Below are 22,409 nucleotides of genomic sequence, written 5' to 3'. Positions count from 1 at the left end.
AATGAAACCTATTCTAATTTGGGTTAATAGAGTTGCAAGTCATGGTGAAAAATGATGAAGTCCATAATTTTATCAAAATTTTATCCATTGAGGAGAAGTTCTGTATAGGAAAGGTATTTTTTAATGGTCTTTGTGACTTTGCTTGATGCTAGATAGTAGGTATTACGATATGCTAATGGGTGACCTCTTTGCCTCTATGATAACATGAGTAACAACCTTTGATGTTGTTGCAAATTTTGTTGTTAGCTTGTTAGATGATCATCTAGATAAAGTCCTAATGTTCTAGTTTGGCACCCATTATCTAGATACGAAGACTTGCTCTAGAACTCATGCTTTCATACTTTGACTTGTATGGACAATTGTTTTCCAATTGTAAAAGATCTTAGATTTGACAAGTCCAAGGCTAGGTATTCATTATTATGGAAAACTACAAGTAAATGTGCTCAATTGACATTACATAGGTAAAGCATGCATACTTTTTGAAGAATCTAGTCCTCAAAGTTCTAGTCTTTTTCAACTCTAGCAACTAAAGTTTACAAAGATATGAGTCTAATTTGTCTACCAAACCAATATTACAATGCCAACATATGGATTGTTCCCTTGATCCTTAAGGATCTTTATATTAGTGTGTAAAGAGTCCTTTTGAGAACCTGCATTGTCTATCTTTAATCTTCTCATTCAAACTACCAATCATTGTGAGCACATCCTTAGTTTAGCGAATTAGATGATGGTAGCCTCAACATAATAATTGTAAATATGCCAAGCATCTTCTTCAAGTATGCATGATTTTGTTACATGGCCTTATTTTTTGAGACTAACATTATAACATCTGAGCAAGCATTTACAAGTGCTTAACTAGTACTTTCATACATCATTCCTCCATTTCATGATTTCATGCTTAGTTCCTTAAATGAGAAATACATTATCCCATACTGGTCTTAGCATTTAATTGTGCAAGGACAACCTAATTCAACTATCCAATCTAAGATGCTTAATTATGCTAATATGTGTTTGTGTAAGTATATTGACTTTAGCATCAAAAGATGAAAGCTAGTCAAAATAAGAATTTCTAGGACATTTTAGTTTTCATTGAAGCTTTAGAAAGTTCTCTTGCTAGTGTTATGTTTATGACCTCATTTTAAGACATTATTGCTTTGCGTAAAGACTATTATGATTCCAAAATCACAACAGAAGCTTGGTGGGCTAACCAAGCCAAGCAGTCTTAATAGTTGTAGCAAATTCAGAAAACTACTTCTTAAGTGCAAAGAGCGGTCAAGCAAGCTCACTCCCAACAATATGCGAATAATCAACATTTCATGCATACTATGTCCACAACCATTGAGAAGCTTGAAAAGGTTGTTATTTGTCCGTTAAGTGAATTAAAAGTATAGCCTTTTAGCAACCCTGAGAATGTTGAAAAGGTTGTTATTTATTGGTTAGATGAATTAAAAGTAGCTCTTAAGAAGCCCTAGCTTAAAAAATAGAATTTTTAATGTACTAATGAAGTTTTGGAAATATTTAAAGACAACATTATGTGAAATCATTAATATTAGATGTTTTCAAGCCTAAGCCACAAGAATTTAATAAATACACAGGCAAATAACATTCTATAAATATGGTGAAACAAGAATTATACTTGTGATATTGCTATTAGGATTTAATTGTGTAGTTTTTGAGTCAAACTCATTAACTCATATTTCATGAGTACTGATTCAACACGAATCCATCTCTCATGAGAATAAATGGAACACTTGCACTCATTGGATCTAGGTGATGCTCACAGAGGTGAAGCACCAGGATTTCCTGAGAGGTCACCAATCCCAATACTACTCCAGCTTGAGTGTGCTTAACTATGAAGTTTCATCCATGGTTAATCCCACTTTTCTTGCAATCTCATTTGCAAAACCTTCACCAAGTGTTGTGCCTTATGAACCATTCATTAGAAAGCCCCTTAAGCTCATCAATTGATATGCAAGAGATAATTTCTGCAAGTTAAATTGTGATATTGATATTATGATTTAATTGTGTAGTTTTTCAGTCAAACTCATTGACCCATATTTCATGAGTAGTGATTCAACACGAATCCATCTCTCATGAGAATAAATGGAACACTTAGCACTCATTAGATCTAGGTGATGCTTACAGAGGTGAAGCACCGAGACTTCCTATGAGGTCACACATTCCAGTACTACTCTAACTTGAGTGTGCTTAACTATGAAGTTTTCTCCATGGTTAAACCCACTCTACTTGCAACCCCATTTGCAAAACCTTCACTAAGTGTTGTGCCTTATGAACCATTCGTTAGAAAGCCCCTTAAGCTCATCAATTGGTTACACGTTCTCATGGATACTTAGAGATGATGGTGATGCTGATTTCTCTTGTGATTAGAGGTTTTTTTGGGACAATTGATAGTTTCAACAAGAAGTTCGAGGGGCATTAAGCTAATATGGACTTGAGAGGAAATTTTTCTTGTATTAGTCTTGTTTGGAGATTTGGATATCTTGATGAGCATTCTCATTCTCCACTCTTGGTCTACTTGACAGTTTACTACTTGAGAGGTATAACCTATTGTTTCTCTCAGGTGCATTATATTTATGTTCGTCTTTCATAAGATATGGATGTTGTGCTATGGTACATAAGTTAGTCCTAGAGGGTTCATTTGAAAGATGACTTAACATTAATTATCTCATTGTGCATATATTGTTGTTATGTTGGTTGAGTTTGGGAGATGGTTTTATTGAGCATATTCTTTGAATTAGCAATAGTTGTTTTTGGTATAGGAATAGTTCATGAGTTCGATCTTCTTGTGAGAGACCTACATCCATAATTAATTATATGGTATGGTCTAGGTGTTGTTGTGGCTTCTTGGTTGAGGTTTTTATCATACTTGGCACAATTTGCATCTAAAGGTGTGTGTAGAAGGAAATGGTACATGTTATGATTTGCATTCTTTTTCTTTGGTCTTGGTTATCTTCCTGGATGTGCGGTGCCACTTACATTGGATTTGGGACTTGTTGGAGCTTGTGATCATTGATTTGTGCTCATGTATGTCATGTGAGAGATGCCATGGTTATTCCTTTATCTCTTTCCCTTGTCATTTGTGAAGAATTTGGGAGAGTGTTGGAGACTTGTTCTTGCATGTTATTGGTTGATGTGTTATAGATGTCCTTGATACTACATGATTTACTTCTATGAGATGTTGTGAGTGGATTTGTTACATTATATTTTGCACTGGGAGCTTCTTGGTGTATATTTGACATATATTGTTCTTGAGGCTTGTGATTGTAGGTACAGATTGGATATGTTGATGATGTGAGATTCACTTAGTATACTTTTAGAGGTATGCATGGTTGGATAGGTTAGCACTTGCTGTGGGTTCTCTCTTAGCCATGAATTGTGAAAGATACAAATACACGTGATTACCTTTAGATCATGTCTTTGTGCTTGACATTTTAGTTGGTACAAGATTTTATGATTCTTATATGATAGGTTGGATGGCTTCTATGTATGTCCGGTGGTAGTGACATAATAGGAGGTGAGGTCATTCATGTTTGAGATGTTGAGTTGTTTGATTTTGTTACAAGCATAAGGATTGAGCACATGGTGTACTTTGATCCATGTTAGTGGATTTGTTAGGAGGGATTGTTCCCTTGTTCATCTATGAGGCTACAAATTGACTCTTTGCAATATATACAATAAGTGGAAGATTTTTGAGATTATGTGTGTTGCATACATTGCATAATACTACTTATATGTATTATTTTATTTTATTATGTAATATTGCACGTAGGACCACCTAGATGGATGTGCAACATGTAGAGATTCCCATGGAATATTTTTGATGAGTTATATTGACACATTGTGATAATATTTGATGTAATTATTTAATATTGGGAAACTATAATTAAATGCCCAATATTAAATGTTGGTCAATGTGGGGTTTGGTAGCACATGGTTTATGTAATACCACTTGGTGGTTTTGTGGGAGGTTTCTACTATAAAAGTAACCACAAGGGTAGTTGTAAAGGAAAGGCGAAAATGAAAGTCAAACAAGATAGGCGAGACAAGTTAGCTAAGAGAGCATTTGTGAAAGTTGGAAGCAATGACATAAGATGTGTGGGTTTATGCTTGTTCATATAGATTGCTTGGTTGTGGCTATAGCTTTGAAAGCTTCCATGATTGTATTGCAATGATATATTGTTGAATAATACATGGCGATGGAAGCTTTTGGAGGCTGAGTTTTTTCCTCCATGAGGGTTTCCCATGATATATCTTGCATTACATTCTTGTGGGTATGTTGTCTATTCTCTTGCTTATGGACTTTAATTGCTAATTTGTTTTAGATCTATTATGGGTTATGCATAAATGTTGATATTTTGTTACAAGTTTCCGTACAACATCCACATAAGGTAACCTTTCATTTATATATTTCTAACCCTATAAACAAGTTTATGTTTGATCTGTATGGTCCAAAACAACAACTAGGCACAATTGAACTTCAACATCTGCATCAATAGACACATCTTGAAACTAGAAAACTAGTTTGGATTTTTATAATCTATCAAACCAAATTACAACCTTGGCACAGTGGAACCAAAAAACCTCATGCATCGGTGTCTTGTCATCTTGTATATTGTACATCGTGCTTTTATTGACAAGGCTTATAGATAAGATCCATGTGTCAACTCTAGAAAAACATACCTCAAAGTTTATGTAAATTACTTGAGTTGCCTAGGGTACACTCCCTCTATTTAAAGAGGCAAAACCTACACTCAAGGCATGTAGTTTTAAGAGAGCTCATAGTTTGTGAGTTAGAGTCTTTAGACTCCATAAGTCCCCATCAATCTACAAGTTTCATCAACAAGGTAGGGAGTATGCTCTCCTCTTTTTGAGAGGATTAGAAATTTGACCTTGTATGGATATTGTTTGTACTCATTATCCTATGTATAAGCATTCACACTGTAAAATTCATGCTGAACATTGCATGATTTAAGTAATGTAATGATGATTGGGATCGACAATCATCACTTAAACCATATGTTTTTCAACACAAATCTTATAGTATGAATGCTTATACATAGGATAATGAGTACAAACAATATCTATAGAAGGGTTTTATTTCTGATCCTCTCAGAAAGAAGAGACCATACTTTCTACCTTGTTCATGACACTCGTAGACTAATGGGGACTTATGGAGACTATAGACTCTAACTCACATACTAAGAGTTCTCTTAAAACTACTTGCCTTGAGTGTAGGCTCTTACCTCTTAATATAGAGGGAGTGTGCTCTCGACAATTCAAGCAATTTACATAAATTTTGAGGTCTGTTCATGTGGAGTTGACACATGACTCTTATCTATAAGTCTTATCAATAAATCATATTGTACAATAATACACGATGACTAGATGCTGATAGATTCTTTGTAAAATTTCTTTTTGATCACTGGAAGGCTAACACGTTGTTACAATAAGGTGATAACTTTGCCTCTTTAAACCATGATTAGGTGCATGTTTGTTATTTCCTAACCAAGTGGTGGATGAATTGGATGAGTGACGAACCCAGAGATTAGATAAACCAACCTAGGGTACTTGGGTGGTGCATGTGACTTAGAGTCACAATTTCATCATAAGAACTTTTTCGAGAGGTGTGCTTTACAAACTCATAGTCTTTCTTTGAGCATTTATTCTTTCGATAGAATTCTTTACTATAGGTGGGATGTGAGCGTGATATTTTCCAATTTTGTTGTGTTAGGGTTGTGATTTTGTTTGATAGATTGTAAAAATCTAGAGTGGTTTTCTAGTTTCAAGATGCACCAATTGATGCAGATTTCAAAGTTCAATTGTGTTTGGTTGTTGTTGTTGTTGTTCTAGACAATACGAATCAAACATATAGTTGTTTATTGAGTTTGAAATATACAAATGAAAGGTTACTTTGTGTAAATACCCATAATTACAAGTAGTAGGTTGTAATCAATGGCCATGGGGGAAAATAACTCTAAAATACATTTCTAATGGATTAGTGCTTAACCACCTTTCTTGCCATGGAATGTGAGTACTACCCATAAGTTGTGTACACAATTTGAAAGATGTTGGACTTGTAGTTGTGTGACAAAGATATACTTTTATCTCATCATCTATTGGTTGACAAGGTTGTTGTTGAATCACATAATTTGTTAAGAGTTTCCTAGAGGCTTGAAAATGATCATCCCTTTGTTCCTGATATAGATGATATACGAGGGCTTCTAAATCCTCTTGCCAAGGAGTGTTACTTGTGAAATTATATTCTATCTTCCTTTCTTTGATCATTCACACATGACGTTGATTCTAATGTTGTGCATTGATGAAATCTTCGACTAGAACTCTTCTTTGTCCTTCATATAAGTCTTCTACACATGAAGTCCAAGTACATCTATCTTCAAAGTCTCTAAATAAGCAATTTCAGTTATAAATTACATCTTCTTGAGACTGCTCCCGCTCTATAGGAAGGTTTGACTGATAGACAACTTGTCGATCTCCTTCACCAAGTTCAATATGGTTTAGACTACAAACATAATGTTGATTTTGTTGTCTTTGTTGGTCCAATTATTCTCCTATGTGTCTACCATGTTTCACTCACTAGCTGTCGTGATCTATGAGTTAGCTCTCTTCTCTATCCCTCACCGCTCCATTCCTAGCACTCCCAGATCCATTCGACAAAATACTTGTCCCATGAACCAGTGGTTTGATGAGGCCTATAAAACTTTCCACCACTCTTTACGCTTGGCTTTTGATACTCATTCCCCCACTTTCACCAATTTACGACTCTCCTACAAATGCTTTCTTCACCATAAGAAGCAATTATTTATTACTTCACAGGGTAGATCCCTCCGTGACATGCTTATTTAGTATCCCAAGTTGTTTTGGTGCATCATGTTCCCCCGGCGTAGCCAACCCCAATCCACCCTTGACCTTCGCCTCCTTGCCTCTCATGTCTCTACATTGTATGATATTTTGAGTCAACTCGCTCCCTTTCCTAGCTCACTCCCCTTATTGTCACTTATTCTCCACCTCCAACATTTATGAGGCCATTAGACTTATGAGATGCAATAGGGCGTCCGATGAGGAGGGTTTTCAGGTTGAGCTCTTCAAGCTTGACACCACAATCCTAGGCCCTTATCTCTCTACACTCTTTAATAGAGTGATTTGTTTTGGTTTTCCAGATTCTTGGTTGAGATACATTATTCACCCGATCCATAAGTCCGGGCTGACCTTTGATCCTAGAAACTATAGGACCATCATGATTAGGCATACACTTGTTAAACTTTATGCTACAACATTGAATTCTATTTTATCTAGTGAGCTCGATAGGGGAATTGCAGGGCTAAGGGTCAAGTAGGATTCAGGGTAGACTACCAAACCATGGATCATATCTTTACACTATGGGCTATTATTGAGGAGGCTCGACACCACTCAAAGAAAGTCTATTGCTATTTTGTGGATTTTTGTAAGGCTTTTGATTCCATCCCCAGAGTGGCCCTTTTTCAGAGACTGAGAGATATTGTTATTTCTGAGATCTTACTGACTACTATCATGGGGTTATATGAGACAGTGATTGGTAGACTCAGCGGGACCACAGAGGGCTTCTTTGACCCTATCCAGAGCACCATTGGGGTGAAGTAGGGCTGCCCTCTCTTTCCCACCTTGTTTGGGATCTACATTGATGAGCTCGAGGCTTTTCTCAGTGACTCCTCACTTCTAGGTGATGGTTTTCATCTACACCAGGTATTGATCTCCATCCTTCTCTTTGTTAATGATGTGGTTCTTCTTGCTTCTTCTCTTGAGGGGCTTCAGAAGATTTTGGATAGACTTGCATCTTTTTCTGACATGAGACAGCTGGTCGTGAACCTTGAGAAGACTCATGTTATGGCCTTCAATGGTTTGAAGACCTCACATCTCCATTTTCACTTCCAGGGTTAGGAAGTTGAGATTGCATCATCTTACACATACCTTGGGGTTAAGTTTTTCGGATCTCGTTTCAGCTTGAGATCAACCATTTAGCCTTAGATCAGTAAAGGGTTGGGTTCCCTTGCCATGCTTGAGAGACTGTGCTTTAGACACCACTTTCAGAACACATCATCTAAGCTATCCCTCCTAGATTCCTTAGTAAGACCCACAATGCTCTTTGGTGCGGTGGTTTGGGGTCCTTCCCTTTTAGACTTAGATGAGGCCATGATCAAGTGTACCCAGACTCTACTCCTCCATTAGATTATCAAATGTCATAGATCTACCCCCCACAATATTATTTTGGCTGAGTTTGGAGCTCACCCATTCAAGCTTGCAACCATTTTTGACCTAATCTGGTTTCTTCACCGTCTTCGTGGTTTTGCAGACTCGGTTGAAGGCCAACACATATATCCTTACTTAGCCTACTACTCCTCAGTTGCTATTGCAAAATTTGATCCAACTACTAGAGCTCGCTGTTGGTATGCTCAGGCTACTATCCTACTGAGTTCAGCCTCCATACCAGTTCTCATTAAACGCTCCTACTCATCTACTCCCCTCTTGGTAGGAGTTGAATAGGCATGTTAAACTTGACATCTATAGGCAGTATATGATACAAACCTCAGTGGATCCTCTAGGGGGACTATGTCTGAGGATGACTTTCTATGCCAAGCACTTCTTAGATATTTGGGATGAGATTATTGTTCGCCTTAAGTACTTACACAGACATTGGACACATGCCCTATGTATCTCCCTTGGCTCCTTTAGGATGGGTTCGCACAGACTCTAGATCCAGGTCGATCAACATATTGCTAGAGAGGATCGGGTGTGCACACTTTGTACCTTAACTAAGGCAGAATTTGAGACTCATTTTCTTTTTAGATGCCCCATAAAGTACAAGATTAGAGGGGGATTTTACTATCTGTTTAAAGATTGTAGATCCCTCTCAAATTTTTTTAGGTACACCGATTAGCGTTGCATTGCACTCTATCTCCGTGAGTCCTTGTAGCTTCATGATCATACTTTGCAGCTTTCATTTGCCAGGAGTTAGGCCCAGACATAGCTTATTACAACCTTCTTCTCACCCTTAACTCGGGGTGTGAAGCGTCCATACAATCTCCCTAATACAGGCCATTCCAGATCTGTGAGACCCCGTAGGGGACCTCTTTGCCAATGACACTCCTCTCGTAGCACTCAACTTCATCACAGGGCCTCTGGTAGCTGCATTGATTAGTCACTATTGGAATTTTTCCTTGCGAGAACGAATACCTAATCTTTTCCATGATGTCTCCTGCTTTCTTCTTCTTCTTCGTTTGTTGCACTTGTTCTTTTGTGGTCACCATTTGGTGCTCTGTTTGTCTGCTATTTTCTTGATGTAAGCTTCTAGTCCCATAGACTCTCATTGTGGTCTTTTGTTGGACATTAATAATAATATATTATCTTATCTTATCTTATCTCCTATAGAAAATTATCTCAAAATGACTTCTCTTTTTTGCACATAATATTTAATTGGTCCTTGCAATTCCCATAAAACCCAATTAATATATCAAAATATCTTCTTGAGCTAAGTCTCAATTATTTTGGAGATGTGGCTAGAAAATTGTAATGCCATCTTCATGTCCAATTGTTTGATTTATACTTTGAACAATTCTTTTAGGTTCATACCCTTCTCTCATGAGAAAATTTGCTAATACATTCTTAGTGCCTTCAAGATGTTGTATTTAAAAATCAAAGGTATCAAGAAAATGTGCCCGCTCAATAATCTTACCTGCACAACTCACTTCTGAGAAGGAACTTCTAATCCCCATTACACAATTCAAACTTCTTAAATAGCTAATAATATTTGTGAAATGATAATTTAATTCTGCACCTTTAAATGAACCAGATTCATACCTTATTATTTTTTCTTTGGTTTTATCTCCTTGTTTGACTACTTTGAGTAGCACAACACCCCATGATGTATCACTAGAGTCTGTCTTTATGATTTTTCTACCACTTCCTATAATCTTCAATTGAGGTAAGCATGGACATTGCTGTTTGGTTTGTTGTATGACTTGATTATTCATCTCAGTTCAAGGTTTTCTGTGAGGTAGGAAAATGGAAGAAAGCCCTACCCTACATTAATGAGAAGGGGGAATACCAAGATCCACCCTTTTTTTAAAATTAGGTTTGATTGACCCAAGGAGTATCAATATGAAACCTAATGTACAAGAGAATGAATGACTCAGATTTACTTCATGATCACCCCCACCTTATGAGGATTTTAGAAAGGATATGTAAATAGAGAAATAATGAAATGGAAAGCATGGAAATAGAAGGGAGAAGATAGTACCTTGTAGAACAAAAACTTGAAAATCGGCTATCGGTTAATGTAGGAAGTCATTGTAATAAGAGATCTAGGCTGAAATCTATAAGGCAAACATAACCCAAAAATCCTCCAATGATCTATCAGGGGTGAATTGGTGCATCAAGGGTGTAGTATGACCCTAATTGACTGTGAGTGTTGTTGATTTTGATTTCACACTTACGAAGAAAGCCGAAAGGGTATCCAAATCTGCAACCTATTGGTTTGATTTGAGATCCAAAACCTACAAAATAAAGGGATTGTCTTTTTATTGTTGGAAGGAGGGGGTTTGGTTAGAAATAGGAAATACTAAGAGGGGAGGGGGTTGAATCAATATTTCACAATTTTTTCCCCCAACTATGGATATCTTTTACAACCTCAAAACTTGCACACATGATTATACTGAAAAGTAAACATAGAAACAAAACAATGTAACTCATAACACCATTATTTGTTAACGAGAGAAACCCTGACCAAGAGAAAACCCTGGTGGAGATGGTACCCACAAAATGATCCACTAATCAAAAGTATCTCTTGAAAGATATTGACCCTATTAGGAGTCTATTACATCTAGATAGTGTTTTTTTCCTTGTTAGAGGACTAAGCCTTGTTAAAAGGCTCAACCGTGTTAGGAGTTGTTATTACAATTACAAAATGTATGCAAGATGAGCCCGTTGCTCAAATATGCAATTATAATGATATTTTGTAGACAAAAGGCATAGATACAAAAACCTTTTGCAATGCTGATATTTGCAATATCTGAATTTTTCTTTGTAGCTCTTTACACATTGTAGACACCTAAAAATCCTTTAGAAAATAAAGTATTTTTATTTTCTGAAAAATTCCTAATGACATCATCATTTATTAATTAATTATTTATTTAATTAATTTATTTGTTTTTATGCCATTAAATCCCTTTATCTTAATTTAAAAATTTAATTAAGGAATCCCTCCCAAAAATGTTTAAATCTTATTTAAACATTAGTTCCTTATTTATTAATTATTTAATTAATAAATTGACCAAAAATTCTAAAATAATTTATTTATTTATTTTTTACCCAAAACTTGGCCAATTTCCTTAAGACCACTAACCTCTTCCAAAATCTTTTAATCCTTTTTTAATTTCGATTAAAGGCTAATCCCATCATTTCTTACCCCTAATCCCAACTCAAAATATTTAATTAAGATTAAATGTTAATCCTCATGTTTATTAAAAATGTTTTAATGAATATCTCCTCAACCCAAACCTTTGAGATAAATAAACCTTATTTATCCTCATCCTAGGAAGTTTTAGACTCTTCTAGAAAGTCTTCATCCTCATCCTAAGCCTATCTCTAATCCCCCATTTAGCCTAATCCACCCCATCCACCCATACTAACCAAGTTTAGCTACTAACTCACCCACCCTCATTAAATGCCATCCACTTGCCCATCTCTAACATCCATAATCTAATCCTAAACCACCTCTAATCCCACCCTTAATCATTTGCACAGTCCTAAACAAGCTTAAGACTTTCCTAAGCCAAGCCAAAGTCTTCCCTTAAAATATCCCAACCACCAAGCCATAAATGCTCTTACAAAGCCATAAAAGACTCTTACAAACCCATTCATTGCTCTTACAAGCCATTGTGATGGTGTTTAAGGCCTTGAGCCTCCTTTGTTGACTCATCCTTGCCTTTTCTTCCACCCACTCACCCTGTGACATGTGCCACTCTTTGATTGGCTGTAAAGAAGTACAATCCATGTGCTCTCCTCTCATGCAATCTGAGCCCTCCATGAGCTTTTTCCCATCCTTGCATCTTAGCTCTCAAGCCCTCAAGCCCTTAGCCTATAAATTGAATCCCCTCCCAAGCCATTTCAATCAAAATCTTTAAGCTAAAGTTATAATGTTATTTTGAGAAGCCAAAATCCATACTTTTTACATACATCCACATCCAAATTCCAACATCCATTGAAGCAAATTTGAAGCCCTTTGAGCATACATACCAATCCTTTACTTAGACTCATCTACCAAGTAAAGAGTGAAATCCTATTGAGAGAGTCCATTCATTTGGCTCACATTCCTAATTATGGGTTCCTCTTTAGTCTCTCATATATGTTATAATAGTTTAATGTATAAATGCTTTTGTTTTCATTTAATTAGTGTTTTTAGCATATTAGATTAGTGTATACATTTTGGCACGCCCAGTGGGACTCCATTATGGGTCATTCATTCATCCATTTCAATCCATGTTTTGTTCTTATAAATTAACCATCTAATGTTTGTTGTTGTTTGAGTAAGTTGTAGGGTGTTTTTCTTATGTTAGCAGGTTGAGGGACGCACTTGGGAAGAAAACATATCCTCAAAAATCCAAAAAATACAAAAAAAAAAAAAATTCTGAAAAAACCCGTGCCCATCCGTTCTATTCGCCCAGTGTCATCTCCGTAGTTTGGCGTCTCCACCTGGTGAATTGTCATCTTTGTCAGAACAACTGGTGTCTCTGCCCGACAAACTGTTATCTCTACAGTTTGGTGTCTCCGCCTGGTTTCCTGTTGTCTGCGCTGCCAACCAAACTGTCGTCTTCGCCTGGTTTCCTGTTGTCTGCGCCGCCAACCTAACTGTCGTCTCCGCTATTCAGCATCTCCGCCTGGTTTCCTATTTTTTGTGTCACCATATTAATTTTCATCTCTGCCTAGTTCTCTGTTGTCTGCACAGATTAGCGTCTCCGTAGTTCAGCGTCTCCGCCTGGTGAACTATCGTCTCCGCTTGTTATTGTTGTCTAACTGCACCATCATCATTTTTGTTTTAGCATCTCTATGACTTACTAATCCCTGCACTTTTTATTTTTATTTTTTGAAAAAAAAAAAAAGAGTATAAATCAAATTATAATTTTTGGTAGTTCCATAGAGTAGAAGTTTTTTTAAGCATTTTTACGCCTATGAAAAAGAACAAAAAAAGTTGATTTTATTTTCTCCATAGTTAAGCTTCAATTTTTGAGATTTTTGGGTGACTAATTAAATTGGCTTTTGTAGCTTTGCAGGTTGGAGCATCTATGAAACCACTAACCATGTTTCTTGTAGGTTCTCCTTACATGGTTTAATGCTCTTGAAAAATGAACTTGAATGTTTAAACACTTGTCTTTGAATGCATGTTGCTAAAATGAACTTGAATGTTTAAACACTTGTCTTTGAATATATGTCGCTTAAATCAATCTTGAATGCCATGGATTAAAATCAAATTTTTTTTGGAATGCATGCTTAAAACAACAAACACAATTTTGAATGCAAAAGGTCAATTAATCATTACAATATCTCACACTTCATCTTTTGAAGTATAAAAAGAATCCACATTTAAAAAAAATTCTAAGTTATAAAAACCAAATAAAGGCACTTTGAGTGAGTTTGTTGTTGGACTCACCTCATTTAATCACCCATCATTCTAACCATTGGTTGCAATCTCAGCGCCATATATGGGGATGGGTCTACCTAAGAGGGTGTTAAGTGCTCCACAAAAATCAAACTCCACTTACTTGTATTTTTATTAGTTTTTCTAAGTTAAAAATTTTCTTGAATGCATATTAGTCTCGCTAACACTTCATTTGGGCATAAAAAAATTGAACAAATCTTGACGTGGAGGGCCTCCGGGCGCGTGTTTGAAATCAAATTTCACACATCTTTGTTTTGGGCTTAAAACAAACTCACACTCAATCTTGAATGCCTTAAAGAAAAATCAATCGATACTTGACGTGGAGGGCCTTCGCGTGCACGAGTTTACTTTTGTTGACCCTAAATCTTCTTGGTGTATTCATTCTTCGATCGATTTTACTTTTGTTAACGCTTCAAGTTGGAATTGAACACTTGCATCCTAAACATGTGTTTTTGCAAGGTTTAGATCAGAAAACTTAAGCGTCAGTTGGAAAAGAATTCTGTCTTTTAGCCCAAGATCATCCAAGTCTTCTCTCCCTTTGTCGTCTTTCGAGGCCATCTTGGGTGCATAAGATTAGAATCCAAAATCTTGTTTAAGTTTTAGGAGGCTTTCTTGGGGATTTCATCACCCCTTGGGATGACCTCAACTCCAGCATTTTGACGGAGTATAAAGATCGCGAGCTGAATCCAAAGACACCTCTCTTGGAATTAAGATTTTGTCACTCGGGCTAAGCCTCAAGGAACTTTATACCCTTGAGAAGTGAAAGAGGAGAAGTGGGTTACCGCTCCTCTCCGCTATATGACATCTTTTTGGTTTCATCTACGAATTTGGACCTCACGTACCTTGGGTATATCGAGGACTCCCTAGCTAAACCAACTGTCAGCCTTGCAGACAACCATCTAGGGTGTTAATGTGTTTGAAGTGACTGATCAAAACATTTGTAAAACATACACACTCTTTGACGCAAGTATCACATTCTGAGAATCAAAAAATTCTATATGGTTGTTCCTATCTATTGCTTGATCTTTTACTTGTTGAATGAATGTTTTCCAAAATTGGTCAATCTTAGCTTAGGGCACACTTAGCGTAGTCACTACCTATTTTAGAAGTTGAACAAGTTGAAGCAAAACAACCAAGATCTCTCAAAGCCAAGCAGATTCAAGAATTTATGTCAGAACAACCCAAACCCAAACAGAAGTTTCACAAAGACAAACTCAAGCCATCTCAGGCATACCAAGAAATTTCAGCCAAGAGAAAGGAAGTAACACCAAGCCCTCGAATTGCCAAACTCCACAAAGCAAAAGACAAAGCTGCTGACGAAGCCTTTCAAGACGCCTGGTTAGATCGCACTATCAAATTTAGCAAGCATCTAGGAGTTAACCCTGCTTATGCCTTACCAACTAGGCATGATTTCTATGATTAGACCCCCTTGTTTCTTCACATCTTCTTGCATAAGTTTCACTTTAGAGTCATCCTTGTAGGTAAGCCAACCATTCTTAGTCATCCCATTAAGCATTTTAGCTCATTCATCTCATCTAGGTCTTTGCCTTAGAATCAAACCAATCCCCTCAAACCTAGCTAGCATCCCAAAAGCCTAAATCTCACATCCAAGCCTTCAAAATTGTTGTCACCTTGCTAAGATTCTGTTATTCCGACCATCTTGCAAATCCACCAGCCTCACTGAGGTTATCCCTCTAACAGAGTTTTGTCTAGGGTAATCTAGCTTTGTCACTTGTTATCCCTCATCACCTTGAGCTAAAGGTTGGGATCCATAAGTGTTCAATCTCATGTTTTTCCTAAAAGATCATCAGTCTATCCTTAAAGTTGACACAATCACCACTAAGCTTGCACATAAGAAAGCAGACCTTTCATGCTTTGGCAACATATCTTTGAAGTTAGAATCCCCAACCCAATTCTCCTTAGGTTTTTCATATAGCTTTGCCTCAACTTAGGAAATTATTTGCATAGAAAAGCCTTCCCTCTTTGCACCCATCAACATTGTTGCATCTCATCCCTAGGAAACATTCTGCATTTTCATGCCACCTGTCACTCGATTAGCCAAGAAGAAGAAGGAAATAATGGAGCCCTATCATTTGGATCAAACAACATCGCTCCCCTTGAGCACTCAACCATCCTTTAGCCCAAAGAACGCTATACCATCACCTACTTACATTGAAGCTTTCATAAACCAACCAAAAAATGTAGTATTGGTGAATGCCATTATAGACAAGAATAAAGAAACAATCATGGCTAACTTTTGAAGGCACAACATAGGAGCCTTCGAATTTGGAAGACCTCCTCCCTTATTGGATCCATCTCACTTGTTGTTTGGGCAACTACCACTCCCGATAGGATCTTATGATTCAAATTATCCTCAATATGTGCCAAAAGAAGAGCCTCAAGCTAATCCTTATGATCCAATAGATCCAAACATACCAGCCTCCACTCAAGTTGAAATCTCCCTTCCGCAAGCCAATCCAGCCACCACCACTCCACCATTGGTCCATACCAATCCATCCCAAACCCCCTTCGCCCAAAACACCTCATCATTAACTCCCTTCACTATTGCTACTGCTACTCTCCAACCCAGCCTTCCAAATCCACCCATCTCCCAAATTAGTGCTAGCATCTTTGGCCAACCTCAGCAATATACAACCGGGATGCCACCCATGGGGCCAAGTAATCAACCTTTCATCACCCCTAGCTTGTTTACCTCAGCTCAGAGCACAATTCCATCATTTCCACTAGGACCTTGGAGCTCAGTGCCATCAACCACAAATCCAAAAGCTACTGCCCTCGCTTCACAAAGCTATCAAACCCCACAAGCTACTACTAATGTTCTACCAAGCTCTCAAGTGACCCAAGCTCCTGCCACCACTCTACCAAGATTTCAAATCTAGCCACCAAGCTATCAAACCCCATCAGTTCCATTTCCAAGCTTTCAATTCCCACCACCTCCACCATCAACTAATCCATTACCTCTTATTACTAACTATTTTTCTATGCCACTTCTAGGAGGAAATCCACCACCACCAACCACCAATTACTTGGCCTCTTTTGCCATGCAGATACCTTCCCAGATGGGGGCACAACCCACATATATTGGTCAAACTCCTCAAATCCAAAGTCAAGTTCCACAAGCTCCCCAATCCTTTCCCAAAGCTTCACAACCATCTTACACCTTGCCTCCACAAAGAAATCCATTTATCCCACAGCCAGCTTATGTTCCTCAATCCCAACCTCAAATCCAATATCAGCAACAAGCCTCGCAACACATGTAGCAATATGTGCCACCTCCACCTCAGCAACCCATCATCCACCATTCAGTTGCCCAAGCCATGTACAATCCCTACTAGCCCATACCTCAAAGCCATGCATATTCCATTGCCCCATCTGGCACATACCTACCTTAGGGCACTCCTACATTGGGGGCACCCTAGCCATCACCCATTAATTCAGAATGGGAAGTCACGAAGGTAGCTTTGAAGAACATCCAGGAGGGAAATGATCCAAAAATCTTCAAGTTTGAGAATGTGTGTCCTTACCCATTTTATAGAGCCATTACTATGACCCCATTCCCCGAGCATTTTGAGATATCGAAGTTTGACAAATTCAGAGGAAAAGGAGACCCTGTCACACATATCAAAGAATTTTACATGTACTGCCAAGAAGTGGCATACAGTGACGTCTTCCTCTTGCACCTCTTTCCCAAAACCTTGGCCGGACCAGCTCTTGAATGGTTTTATAGAATCCCATATGGCACAATTAAAAACTTTGCTGAATTGTTTGAGGCATTTGTAGCCCAATATGCCCATCTTGTTGAAACAGAGCTATCAGTAGTTGATCTTGTCCACACTAAGCAAAAAGGTGGAGAAAACCTTCTCAAATATCTGCAAAGATGGCAAACTCTTACCACCCGCATATCTTGCACCTTGCCAGAACGCCATTTGGTGAAAATGTTCATTGATAATGTCCATCATAGCTTGGCTCACCACATGACCATGAACTGTTTGTAGACCTATAAGGATATCAAAGAGAAAAGAATGATCCTTGAGAAAGGACTCATTAAAGATGGTGTGGTCAAGATTTACAAGGAGGCCAACCAAAATCAATCACATTCCAATGACAAGTCTAGGTATTGGAACAAAAACAAGCATGTTGCAACAGATGGGGTTACCGATACGAGACATGTGAATATTGTTAGTCCTTCCCAAAGTCAGCCCAACCCACCGTATCAACCAAACAATCAAAAAGCTATCAACTACCAACAACAGAATCACCAAAGCTATTGAAGTCACAATCCAAGACCCAACTTTCAAGGGTCTAGCAATCAAGCTAATGCCATCAATGTAGCTGCAGGACCAAAGCCCAGATTCCAACCTGCACTTAGAAATTATACACCCCTTAGTGAGCCTTTGGATGTCATTTTTGAGAAATTGACTAAGGAAAACCTCATCAAATTTCCTCCTACCTAGCAAATTGACCCAGGTCAATCCAAAGCTGCATGGTACAACGATAATGAGTACTGCAAATTTCATAGGGTAAAAGGTCACACTACCCTCAGATGCATGAAACTGAAAGATTATGTGTAGGACCTCATTGATTGGAAAGAAATCACTGTTGGTGCCCAAACCTCTCCCAATGCAAGCTTATAGATCTATCAAAATGCTTTTCCTCCTCACAACAACCAAAATCCTGAAAAAGCACCTACCCAAACCAACACCAACAACACCAACAACCGCTAGCTAAACCAACAGCATGGGAAGAACAATGACCACACTCCATCCTATATAGACTATGGTAGCCTCATAGGTTGTATATCCACAAAAGAGCCTTCTGTCAATGTTATCAATATCGAAGGACCAAACAATGAGTGTGCAGTCACCACTTGAAGAGCACAATTTAACGTCGCAGGCCCACCCATTTCACCAACACCATCAACTCCATCAAAAATCCAGCACAATATCTTGGAACACCTTAGGAACATGCTAGCCCAAATCTCCATTTTAGACCTTCTCCACATCAATCCTATGTACAAAAGCATCCTTGACAGTGCTCTCATAAAATCTTGTGTGCCTTCAGATATCAACGCTACTGATTTTTGTAATCTCGTTGGACACCTATCCTCCTCATGTGCCTTATCATTCAAACCCACCGACATACCCATGGTCGAGCCATATCACACCCTTCCGCTTCGCATAGCCATTATGGTATCCAATTTTTCCGTAAAAAGTGTAATGATAGATAATGGATCAGTCTTGAATATTTGTACCCTAAAATTCATAAAACAAGCTGGGTATACTGAGGCAAATATCATCAGCGAGGTTATCACCATCAAAGCTTATGACAACTTGGAAAGAACCACAGAAGGAACTATTTTGCTACCAATCAAGGTTGGGCCAGTCATCCAAGAAACACCCTACCATGTTATTGATCTAAACCTACCATTTAACATCCTCCTCGGTCGCCCATGGATTCATGCTGTGAAAGTTGTTCCATCCACTTACCATCAGTGCGTCAAATTTTTGCATCAGGGCACTGAGGTAACCATCCATGCCAATCCAAAACCTTTTGCTTACTGTAATGCGGTTGAAGCTTCATATGCAAACTATTTCCCTAGAATTGATATCGGCACAACCATCGCCAATTCATCCCACACTTGTAATGACCTAGAAACCATCCTCACCTCCACCCTATCCACTGTGAAGATCAATAACAAAGGCTGTGGAGAGTATAGTTTGTCAGATGCATTTGCTGTCGGGGCACTCCCACTTGATCCACATGCCCATGGATGACTGACATATCACAAAGCTAAGGAGATTCCACCTCCTCGATACAAACAATTTGGCCCAAAAACCTTTTGTATCCTCGAAAATCCCTCTTCATGAGGAGCTCACTCCAGATATCAACAATTGGTTACATAAGGATGCACCTCCAAGAAATCAAGCACGCCTTGATCACATCAGCCAGAAGTATCCCCAAGAACATAAAATCATCACTAACAAATGGAACTATTAAGGTGGTGGTCTAGGACCAGAAGAAAGAGGCATGCAGTGCCCCATTGAAGCACACAAGTGGGAAATGAAGTTAGGTCTTGGCTTTGGCATACCCACAACTGGGGGCACCAATGAGAACGGTCACGCTTTTTCGAACATTCATCGCAACCTTGTTGAAATTGAAGACATTCCTGAGGAAGTTGAAAAGAGAGCCTATGACAATTTCCCAGACCAAATCTCCCTCAAAGACTCTATTCTCCAAGAACTATCCATCCATTTCATTGATCTACCACTCACCCATCCACAACTCATAGATTGGGACCAACCAAGCGTCATGCACATTGATGAGTTCACATCAGAGGAAGCACTTCTGAGATTCATGGGAGCCGAAACTCCTCACAAGAAAACAAAGCTAGATTCTGCTTATATCTATAAGCTAGATCCTAAGGGGTATTTTGGAGAAAATCCCCAACCTAGTTCCGATACACCCAAAATTGGAAGTAAGGTGAATCCGGAACTAGCTAAGGCAGCGAAGAGAACCCCTCAGTAAGAAAATCCAGAGTCACAAGCAGAACATGAGGATTTAGCATTGCCTCCTCAAGATAATCGACCAAAGGTGTCTTCTATTCTAATTGAGGATACTAGAGAAGTCAACATTGGTTCTTCAGAGATCCCCAAACTTGTTCACATTGCTGCATCCCTATCACAAGACCAAGCTAACCTCCTCTTTGAGGTCTTAAGAGAGAACATTGGCTGATTTGCATGGTCATATCAGGACATGCCAGGACTTGATCCAAAGCTTGTAGTTCATCATCTTGCAGTCGATCCAAAGATCAAGCCCGTCAGAAAAAAGCTTAGAAAAATGCATCCCAAGGTGGCATTACTGGTCAAAGCTAAATTAGAAATAATTTTAGCTGCTAAGGTTATCCGACCTATCCACTACTCAGAGTGGATCTCCAACATGGTCCCCATCACTAAGCCTTCTGGTGACATCAGAATCTGCACCGATTTCAGAGATCTTAACAAAGCTTGTCCAAAGGATGATTTTCCCTTGCCCAACATAGATATGATCGTAGACCTTACGGCTAGACATGAAATTATGTCCTTCATGGGTGGATTTTCTGAGTATAATCAAATCAAGATTGTAGAAGAGGATCAACATAAGACAACATTCACTACCCCTTGGAGAACCTTTTGCTACAACATGATGCCTTTTGGCCTAAAGAATGCTGGGGCTACCTATCAAAGAGCTATGAAAACCATTTTCCATGATCTTATCCATAGCATTTTGGAGGATTATGTAGATGATATCTTGGTCAAATATCATACCTTCATGGATCATCTTGCTGACCTAGAGAAAGGCTTTGATAGGTTAGCCAAATATCATCTCATGTTGAATCCCAAAGTGTGTCTTTGGGGTCACATCTAGCAAGCTTCTAGGCTTTATAGTTTCTAAACGAAGTATAGAGATCAACCCCAAGAAGGTCAAGGCTATCTTGGACATGCCTCCTCTCCATAAACTGCGACAACTTCACACTCTTCAAGGAAAGCTTCAATCCGTCCGACACTTCATCTCCCAGCTTGTAGATAAGTGTACACCATTTGCACATTTACTAAAGAAGGATGAAAACTTCAAGTGGGATCCTTTATGTCAATGTAGCTTCGATCATCTCAAGCAGTATCTCATCAATCCCCCTATCTTGGTTCCACCAGTTCTTGGTCGTCCCTTGATCTTGTACATATCAGCAATGCCTACTGCTCTAGGGCCACTTCTAGAATAGCTCGATGACTACGACACAGAAAGAGCCATCTATTACATTAGTAGAACCCTAGTTGGTTATGAACTCAATTATACTCCTATAGAAAAAGCTTGTTTGGCAGTTGTTTTCTCAACTGAAAAGCTTCGCCACTACATGCTAAGTTATACCATCCAACTAGTCTCCAAGATCGACCCTCTCAAGTATATGCTCTCTAGAATAGAACTTATAGGCCATTTGGCCAAATGGGTTATGATCCTTAAAACATTTGACATCCAGTATGTGGACAGAAAGGCAATCAAAGGGCAAGCTATAGCGGATCACCTAGCTGATGCGCCTCTAGTAGATACATATCCTTTGATCACAGAATTTCCAGATAAGCATATCTGTCTAATTAAAGAACAACCCCCATGGAAACTTTAATTTGATGGCTCATACACATCTCATGGATCAGGGGCAGGAATATTGTTGGTCACACCTCAAGGAGATTACATTCCAAAAGCCTTCAAGCTAAAATTCCCTAGCACCAACAATATAGCTGAATATAAGGCTCTCATAGCAGGATTAAAGATAGCTGTAGAATGGAACATCACTGAGTTACAAATCTTTTGCGATTCTCAGCTCATCATCAAGCAAGTCCTCAATGAATATCAAACCAAAGACGAAAAGCTCTTACCCTACAAAGAGCTAGTTGATCAGCTAATCCAACATTTTACAAAGCTTCAATTTACACAAGTGCCTCGAATGCAGAACAAAGCAACGAATGCTATGGCTACTATCGGCTTGCTGTTGGAAATTCCCCAAGCAGCTACACAGTATGAGTTTTTAGTCGAACAGCTCCTCACACCCGCCTATGCGAATGAGGATTCAAACCGTGTTTGTATCTTGGTTGGTCCCCAATCCCCTTGGTACCATGAGATTCACGCT

This window comes from Cupressus sempervirens, chromosome 3, assembly GCF_028749045.1.
Source record: "Cupressus sempervirens isolate cs-2001-9-10 chromosome 3, ASM2874904v1, whole genome shotgun sequence".
In the NCBI taxonomy this organism is placed as follows: Eukaryota; Viridiplantae; Streptophyta; class Pinopsida; order Cupressales; family Cupressaceae; genus Cupressus; species Cupressus sempervirens.
Note: the sequence above shows the minus strand (reverse complement) of the source record.